Source organism: Zalophus californianus, chromosome X (genome assembly GCF_009762305.2).
Source record: "Zalophus californianus isolate mZalCal1 chromosome X, mZalCal1.pri.v2, whole genome shotgun sequence".
NCBI classification, from domain to species: domain Eukaryota; kingdom Metazoa; phylum Chordata; class Mammalia; order Carnivora; family Otariidae; genus Zalophus; species Zalophus californianus.
Genome location: NC_045612.1, coordinates 47,007,178 through 47,017,571, shown reverse-complemented (window position 1 = coordinate 47,017,571; position 10,394 = coordinate 47,007,178).

Sequence of the window (10,394 nt, the reverse complement as noted above, 5' to 3'; positions counted from 1 at the left end):
ATATGTTAATATATTTATAGAAAAATTCAGACCTCATCCCACAGTCACCAGTGCTGAGGTCCTCAAATCATTCATTATCCAGCTACATCACACCAGGACGTCAGCCATCTGTTACTTCCCTGAGAAGCAAAAATCCAAGAACTATTACCATTTCTTTGACACCCAAGTACCCATCCTTTCATGCACTAATAACTAAGTATAAGTATATATTGAATAAATTCCATTCCACTGTTCCATTGGAGGCATCTCATTAACTTTACACTGGAAAAAAGGAGGTAATAGGGGAAATGAATATATGGGCATATTCAAAGGTTAAATCTGAGATGAGATAGCTCTTTCACATTAACTTTTTTTAAATGAAAAGTATACTTTTTAAAGAATAGTTTACAGCAAAATTGACTGGGAGGTACAGAGATTTCCCATATACCTCCTGTTTCCACACATGCATAGCCTCCCCATTACCAACATCCCTTAACAGAGTGGTACATGTATTACAATTGATGAACCAACATGGACACACCATAATCACTCAAAGTCCATAGGGTTCACTCTTGGTGTTGGACATTTTATGTGTTGGACAAATGTACAAGACATATATCCATCATTGTAGTATCATACAAAATATTTTCATTGCCCTAAAAACCCTCTGTGCTCTGCCTATTTATCCTCCCCCTACCCCCAGCAAACCCTTAGAAACCACTAATCTTTTTAACTATCTCCTTGGTTTTGCTGTTTTCAGAATGTCATATAGCTGGACTTTTACAATATGTAGCTTTTTCTAATTGCTTCTTTCACTTACTAATATGCACTTAAAGTTCATCCATGTCTTTTCAAGGCTTGATAGATCATTTATTTTTAATGATTAATAATATTCCATTGTGTGGATATACCACAGTTTATTTATCCATTCACTTAAAGAAGGACATCTTAGTTGCCTTCAAGTTTTGGCAATAAAGCTGCTATAAACATCTGTGTGAGGTTTTTGTGAGGACATAAGTTCTTATTTCCTTTGGGTAAACACCAAGGACTGTGATCGCTGGATTATGTGGGAAGAGTATGTATAGTTTTGTAAGAAACCACCAAACTTTCTAAAGCTGCAACTATTTTGTGCTCTTACCGCAATGAATGAGAGATCTTATTGCTTGAAATTCTCCCCAAGATCTGGTATTATTGGTGTTCCAAATTTTGGCTATTCTAATAAGTGTGCAATGGTATCTCACTATTGTTTTGATTTGCATTTCCCTGATGACAAAGATGTGGAGCATCTTTACATATCCTTATTTTCCATCTGTATATCATCTTTAATGAATTGCCTGTTAAGGTCTTTTGCCATTTTTATGTTATTATTTTATATTTTATTCATTTATTTATTATTTTTTGTCCATTTTTAAATTGGGTTATTAATTTTATTGCTGAGTTTTAAGAATACTTTGTATATTTCAGATGACTTTCCTTTATCAGATATATCTTTTGCAAATATTTTCTCCAGTCTGACTTGTCTTCTCTTGATATTGTCTTTTGCAGAGCAGAAGTTCATAATTTTATTGAAGTCCAGGTTATCAATTGTTTCTTTCATGGATTGTGTCTTTGGTGTTATATGTAAAAACTCATTGCCATAACCAAGTTTGTGTAGGCTTTCTCCTATATCTTCTAGGAATTTTATTGTTTATGTTTTACATTTAGGTCTGTGACCCATTTTGAGTTAATATTTGTGAAGGGTGTAGGTCTGTATTCAGAGTTTCTTTTCCCCCTGTGGATGTCTAGTTGTTCCAGCACCATTTATTGAAAAGACTATCTGTTCCATTGTACTGCCTTTGGTCCTTTGTTGCAAATAAGTTGCTTATATTCATGTGGGTCTCTTTATAGGTTTTTAATTCTATTCCATTGATCTATTTGTTCTTTCACCAATACCACATTGTCTTGATTACTGTAGCTTTATAGTAAGTGTTGAAGTTGGGTAGTGTCAGTCCTCCAACTTTGTTCTTCTCCTTCAATATTGTGTTGGCTATTCTGGGTCTTCTGCCTCTCCGTATTAACCTTAGAATCAATTTTTCAGTATCCACAAAATAACTTGCTGGGATTCTAGGGAGGATTGCATTTAATCTGTAGACCAAATTAGGAGGAATTGATACCTTAACAATATTGAGTCTTCCTATCCATGAACATGGAATATCTATTTATTTTTTCTTCAGTTTAATTCATCAGATTTTTGTAGTATTTCTCGTATAGATCTTATACATATTTTGTCAGATTTATACTTAAGTGTTTTATTTTGGAGGAGTGCTAATGCAAATGGTATTGTGTTTTTAATTTTGAATTCTACTTGTTTTTTTTTTTTTTTTTTTTTTAATTTTTATTGTTATGTTAATCACCATATATTACATCATTAGTTTTTGGTGCAGTGTTCCATGATTCATTGTTTGTTCATAACACCCAGTGCTCCATGCAGAACGTGCCCTCCTCAATGCCCATCACCAGGCTAACCCATCCCCCTCCCCCCCTCCCCTCTAGAACCCTCAGTTTGTTTTTCAGAGTCCATCATCTCTCATGGTTCGTCTCCCCCTCTGACATACTCCCCTTTTCTTCCTCTCCTGTTATCTTCTTCTTTTTCTTTTTTCTTAAAATATGTTGCATTATTTGTTTCAGAAGTACAGATCTGTGATTCAACAGTCTTGCACAATTCACAGCGCTCACCGTAGCACATACCCTCCCCAGTGTCTATCACCCAGCCACCCCATCCCTCCCACCCCCAACCACTCCAGTAACACTCAGTTTCTTTCCTGAGATTAAGAATTCCTCATATCAGTGAGGTCATGTGATACATGTCTTTCTCTGATTGACTTATTTCACTCAGCATAACACCCTCCAGTTCCATCCATGTCGTTGCAAATGGCAAGATCTCATTCCTTTTGATGGCTGCATAATATTCCATTGTGTATATATACCACCTCTTCTTTATCCATTCATCTGTCGATGGGCATCTTGGCTCTTTCCACAGTTTGGCTATGGTGGACATTGCTGCTATAAACATTGGGGTACACGTACCCCTTCGGGTCCCTACATTTGTATCTTTGTGGTAAACACCCAGTAGTGCAATTGCTGGATCGAACGGTAGCTCTAATTTCAACTGTTTGAGGAACCTCCATACTGTTTTCCAGAGGGGTTGCACCAGCTTGCATTCCCACCAACAGTGTAGGAGGGTTCCCCTTTCTCCACATCCCCGCCAACATCTGTCGTTCCCTGACTTGTTAATTTTAGCCATTCTGACGGGTGTGAGGTGGTATCTCATTGAGGTTTTGATTTGGATTTCCCTGATGCCAAGCGATGTTGAGCACTTTTTCATGTGCCTGTTGGCCATTTGGATGTCTTCTTTGGAGAAATGTCTGTTCATGTCTTCTGCCCATTTCTTGATTGGATTATTTGTTCTTTGGGTGTTGAGTTTGATAAGTTCTTTATAGATTTTGGATACTAGCCCTTTATCTGATATGTCATTTGCAAATATTTTCTCCCATTCTGTCGGTTGTCTTTTGGTTTTGTGGACTGTTTCTTTTGCTGTGCAGAAGCTTTTTATCTTGATGAAATCCCAATAGTTCATTTTTGCCCTGGCTTCCCGTGCCTTTGGCGATGTTTCTAGGAAGAAGTTGCTGCGGCTAAGGTCGAAAAGGTTGCTACCTGTGTTCTCCTTTAGGATTTGGATGGACTCCTGTCTCACGTTTAGGTCTTTCAACCATTTGGAGTCTATTTTTGTGTGTGGTGTAAGGAAATGGTCCAGTTTCATTCTTCTGCATGTGGCTGTCCAATTTTCCCAACACCATTTGTTGAAGAGACTGTCTTTTTGCCATTGGACATTCTTTCCTGCTTTGTCAAAAATAAGTTGACCATAGAGTTGAGGGTCCATTTCTGGGCTCTCAATTCTGTTCCATTGATCTATGTGTCTGTTTTTGTGCCAGTACCATACTGTCTTGATGATGACAGCTTTGTAATAGAGCTGGAAGTCCGGAATTGTGATGCCGCCAGCTTTGCTTTTCTTTTTCAGTATTCCTCTGGCTATTCGGGGTCTCTTCTGGTTCCATACAAATTTTAGGATTATTTGTTCCATTTCTTTGAAAAAAGTGGATGGTATTTTGATGGGGATTGCATTGAATGTGTAGATTGCTCTAGGTAGCATTGACATCTTCACAATGTTGATTCTCCCAATCCATGAGCATGGAACGTTTTTCCATTTCTTTGTGTCTTCTTCAATTTCTTTCCTGAGTATTTTATAGTTTTCTGAGTACAGATCCTTTGCCTCTTTGGTTAGATTTATTCCTAGGTATCTAATGGTTTTGGGTGCAATTGTAAATGGGATCGACTCCTTGATTTGTCTCTCTTCTGTCTTGTTGTTGGTGTATAGGAATGCCACTGATTTCTGTGCATTGATTTTATATCCTGCTACTTTACTGAATTCCTGTATGAGTTCTAGCAGTTTTGGGGTGGAGTCTTTTGGGTTTTCCACATACAGTATCATATCATCTGCAAAGAGTGAGAGTTTGACTTCCTCTTTGCCGATTTGGATGCCTTTGATTTCTTTTTGTTGTCTGATTGCTGTGGCTAGGACTTCTAATACTATGTTGAATAGCAGTGGTGAGAGTGGACATCCCTGCCGCGTTCCTGACCTTAGGGGAAAAGCTCTCAGCCTTTCCCCATTGAGAATGATATTCGCTGTAGGTTTTTCGTAGATGGCTTTTATGATATTGAGGTATGTACCCTCTATCCCTATACTCTGAAGAGTTTTGATCAAGAAAGGATGTTGTACTTTGTCAAATGCTTTTTCTGCATCTATTGAGAGGATCATATGATTCTTGTTCTTTCTTTTGTTAATGTATTGTATCACGTTGATTGATTTGCGGATGTTGAACCAGCCTTGCAGCCCAGGGATAAATCCCACTTGGTCGTGGTGAATAATCCTTTTAATGTACTGTTGGATCCTATTGGCTAGTATTTTGGTGAGAATTTTTGCATCCATGTTCATCAAGGATATTGGTCTGTAATTCTCTTTTTTGATGGGGTCTTTGTCTGGTTTTGGGATCAAGGTAATGCTGGCCTCATAAAATGAGTTTGGAAGTTTCCCTTCCATTTCTATTTTTTGGAACAGTTTCAGGAGAATAGGTATTAATTCTTCTTGAAATGTCTGATAGAATTCCCCTGGGAAGCCATCTGGCCCTGGGCTTTTGTTTCTTGGGAGATTTTTGATGACTGTTTCAATTTCCTTAGTGGTTATAGGTCTGTTCAGGTTTTCTATTTCTTCCTGGTTCAATTTTGGTAGTTGATACATCTCTAGGAATGCACCCATTTCTTCCAGGTTATCTAATTTGCTGGCATAGAGTTGCTCATAATATGTTCTTATAATTGTTTGTATTTCTTTGGTGTTGCTTGTGATCTCTCCTCTTTCATTCATGATTTTGTTGATTTGGGTCCTTTCTCTTTTCTTTTTGATCAGTCTGGCCAGGGGTTTATCAATCTTGTTAATTCTTTCAAAGAACCAGCTCCTAGTTTCGTTGATCTCTTCTACTGTTCTTTTGGTTTCTAGTTCATTGATTTCTGCTCTGATCTTTATGATTTCTCTTCTCCTGCTGGGTTTAGGCTTTCTTTGCTGTTCTTTCTCCAGCTCCTTTAGGTGTAGGGTTAGGTTGTGTATTTGAGACCTTTCTTGTTTCTTGAGAAAGGCTTGTATTGCTATATACTTTCCTCTCAGGACTGCCTTTGCTGTATCCCAAAGATTTTGAACAGTTGTGTTTTCATTTTCATTGGTTTCCATGAATTTTTTTAATTCTTCTTTAATTTCTTGGTTGACCCATTCATTCTTTAGTAGGATGCTCTTTAGCCTCCATGTATTTGAGTTCTTTCCAACTTTCCTCTTGTGGTTGAGTTCTAGTTTCAAAGCATTGTGGTCTGAAAATATGCAGGGAATGATCCCAATCTTTTGGTACCGATTGAGACCTGATTTGTGACCTAGGATGTGATCAATTCTGGAGAATGTTCCATGGGCACTAGAGAAGAATGTGTATTCCGTTGCTTTGGGATGGAATGTTCTGAATATGTCTGTGAAGTCCATTTGGTCCAGTGTGTCATTTAAAGTCTTTATTTCCTTGTTGATCTTTTGCTTAGATGATCTGTCCATTTCAGTCAGGGGGGTGTTAAAGTCCCCCACTATTATTGTATTGTTGTCAATGTGTTTCTTTGCTTTTGTTATTAATTGCCTTATATAATTGACTGCTCCCATGTTCGGGGCATAGATATTTACAATTGTTAGATCTTCTTGTTGGATAGACCCTTTAAGTAGGATATAGTGTCCTTCCTCATCTCTTATTACAGTCTTTGTTTTAAAATCTAGTTTGTCTGATATAAGGATTGCCACCCCAGCTTTCTTTTGGTGTCCATTAGCATGGTAAATGGTTTTCCACCCCCTCACTTTCAATCTGGGGGTGTCTTTGGGTGTAAAATGAGTCTCTTGCAGACAGCATATTGATGGGTCTTGTTTTTTTATCCAATCTGATAGCCTGTGTCTTTTGATTGGGGCATTTAGCCCATTTACATTCAGGGTAACTATTGAAAGGTATGAATTTAGTGCCATTGTATTACCTGTAAGGTGACTGTTAACTGTCTGTTGTCTGTGTTCGTTTCTGCTCTTTGCTGCTTTTAGGTTCTCTCTTTGCTTAGAGGACCCCTCTCAATATTTCTTGGAGGGCTGGTTTCGTGTTTGCAAATTCCTTTAGTTTTTGTTTGTTCTGGAAGCTTTTGATCTCTCCTTCTATTTTCAATGATAGCCTAGCTGGATATAGTATTCTTGGCTGCATATTTTTCTCGTTTAGTGCTCTGAAGATATCTTGCCAGTCCTTTCTGGCCTGCCAGGTCTCTGTGGATAGGTCTGTTGCCAATCTAATGTTTCTACCATTGTAGGTTACATATCTCTTCTCCCGAGCTGCTTTCAGGATTTTCTCTTTGTCTCTGAGACTCGTAAGTTTTACTATTAGATGTCGGGGTGTTGACCTATTTTTATTGATTTTGAGAGGGGTTCTCTGTGCCTCCTGGATTTTAATGCCTGTTTCCTTCCTCACATTAGGGAAGTTCTCTGCTATAATTTGCTCCAATATACCTTCTGCCCCTCTCTCTCTCTCTTCTTCTTCTGGGATCCCAATTATTCTAATGTTGTTTCGTCTTATCATATCACTTATCTCTCGAATTCTGCCCTCGTGATCCTGTAGTTGTTTCTCTCTCTTTTTCTCAGCCTCTTTATTTTCTATCATTTGGTCTTCTATATCGCTGATTCTCTCTTCTGCCTCATTTATCCTAGCATTTAGTGCCCCCATTTTTGATTGCACCTCATCAATAGCCTTTTTGATTTCGATTTGGTTAGATTTTAGTTCTTTTATTTCTCCAGAAAGGGTTTCTCTAATAACTTCCACGCTTTTTTCAAGCCCAGCTAGTATCTTTAAAGTCATGATTCTGAACTCTAGGTCCGACATCGTACTAATGTCCGTATTGAGTAGGTCCCTGGCTGACGGTACTACCTCTTGTTCTTTTTGCTGAGGTGATTTCTTTCGTCTTGTCATTTTGTCCAGAGGAGAATAGATGAATGAGAGAACAAGAGGCTAACAGGTTTACAACGTCCCCAGCAAATATACTGTATACAAATCAGAAAAGACCTGAAACCAGGGGAAAAGAAAGGGAAAGAAAGAAAAAAGAAAGAGAAAAAGAAAAAAAAAAAAGAAAAAAAGGATAAAAACAAAAACAAAACAATTCAAAAAAGGCAGAATATGATCAAATATGATCAGGCTAGTGCATAGATCAGTGCCACACACTAGATTTTGGGCGTATTTTGGTCTGTTAGAAAAAAGTGCCTCCTAAAATTTTAAAGGAAGAAAGACATATATGTACAAAATAAGGGTTGATACAATGAAGGGATGGCAGATGACTGTAAAGATGAAAATTATAAAAGATTTTATAAAAGGACTTGGTAAGATAAGTTGTTTGAAAAAAGAAGGAAGATTTAAGGAAAAAAAAAAAAAGGAAAAAGGGAGAGAATGTGATCAGGCAGGAGACTAGAACAAAGCCGTACACTAGTGGTTTAGGGTATATTTTGATCTGTTAGAAGAAACTGTACCTCAAAATTTTAAAGAGAGAACAACTTATATATATATGCCAAAAACAAGGATAACTACTATGAAGGGATAAAATATGACTCTAAAAATGAAAAAAAAAATAAAAAAATGTTTTTTTTAAAAAAAGGATTTATAAGATGTTGGTTGAAAAAGGGAAAAAGAAAAATAAAAAAAAGTCAACAAAAATTAACTTTGATGAAATAATGAATCATGGTAAAAAAAAAAAAAAAAAAAAAAAAAGAAGCCATGAATCTATGTGCAGTATTCCCCTAGCGCTGGAGTTCTCCTATTCTCCTTGATCGATCAACTTGGTCTTGGCTTGCTGGCTGTTTGTGTTGATCTTCTGGGGGAGGGGCCTGTTGCTGTGGTTTCCAAATGTCTTTGCCGGAGGCGGAATTGCCCCGCCCTTGTCGGTCAGGGCTAAGGAAGCTGCTCCAGTTTGCTCTCAGGAGCTTTTGTTCCCTGCAAGCTCTCGGTACAGCTTTGGAGGACCAGGGCGAAAATGGCGGCCTCCCAGTCTCCGCCCGGAGGAGCCGAGAACTCGGGGCCCCACTCCTCAGTGCGCCCCCAGAGAAAAGCAGTCACTCCCGTGTCCCCGGTCTCTGGCCGCACTCCGTGCTCACCCGGCCTGTGATCGAGCGTTGCTATCTCTGGCACCCGACCCCGCTCGGAGTCTCCAAACCCAGCAGATCCCTGCAGTGCGTTCCCGCACCGCTCCTCCCCGGGAAAGAAGGGGAGTCTCCCCGGATCTGCTGCTTGTTGGGTCCTTGCTGGGGGAGCCGTGCCCCGACTGGGCCGCGGATCACAGTTTATGGCCACCCCGAGCTGAGAGCCCGCGACTCTGCTCCGTATCTGCAGCCGGCTTCCCCGCCCCGACACCTGGGAGCTCTGCCGCACTCAGGCTCCCCCGGTCTTTCTGTGACCCCGAGGGTCCTGAGACCACACTGTCCCGGGAGGATTCCACCCCCCGCTTAGCCACTGCAGCGACGTCCCTCCGCCGAGCCAACTTTTAAAAGGTCCGATTTTGCGGCTCTAGCACTTGCCAGAAGCGGCCGGCGGAGGCCCCTCCCCCGCCGTCTATCCTCCCGAATATCGCCTCGGATTCACTTCTCCGCACGTCCTACCTTCCAGTAAGTGGTCGCTTCTCTGTTCAGAGAGTTGTTGCTACTCTCCTGTTCGATCTCCTGTTGAGTTCGTAGGTGTTCAGAATGGTTTGATCCCTATTCAGCTGAATTCCTGAGACCAGACAAAATCTAGGTCTCCTACTCCTCCGCCATCTTGCTCCGCCCCCCTGAATTCTACTTGTTCTTTGCTGGTATATAGGAAAGTGACTGACTTTTGTGTATTAACCTTGTATACTGCAACCTTGCTATAATTGCTTAGTTCTAGAAGTTTTGTTGTTGTTGTCGTTGATTCTTTTGGATTTTCTACATAGATGATAATGTCTTCTGTGACCAAAGACAATTTTATTTCTTCCTTTCCAATTTGTATACCTTTTATTTTCTTTTTTTGTATTATTGCATTAGTTGGAATTTCCAGTATGATGTTGAAAAGGAGTGGTGAGAAGGGATATCCTTGTTTTATACCTGACTTTAATGGAAAACCATTGAGTTTCTCACCATTAATATGATATAAGCAGTAGGGTTTTGTAGATATTCTTTACAAGGTGAGGAAGTTCTCCTCTACTAGTAGTTTACTGAGATTTTAAAAAAAGATTCTATTTATTTGAGAGAGAGAGAGTAAGCACGAGTGGGAAGGGGCAGAGGGAGAGAGACAGACTCCCCACTTACTGGGGAGCCCGATGTAGGGCTTGATCCCAGGACCCCGAGATCATGACCTGAGCCACCCAGGCACCCCGAGATTTTTTTAAGACATGAATAGATATTGTATTTTGTCAAATACTTTTGTCAAATGTATTGATATGATCATGCAATTAATCTATTTCCTTTCACAATTCTATTAGTTTTTGCCTCACATAATTTTACACTGTTATTAAGCACATAAACATTAAGAATTCTTATGTCTTAGAGAATTGACCTCTTAATCATGATGTAATGCACTTCTTTATCCTTGAGAATTTTTCTTGCTTTGAAGTCTGCTGTGTCTGAAATGAATGTAGCTACTCTTGCTTTCTTTTGATTAGTGTTAGCATGCTAGCATTTTCTCCATTTACCATTTTTTCCACAACCATTTACTTTTAATTTACATGAATCTTTATATTTAAAATGGTTTCTTGTAGACAACATAGGTGGT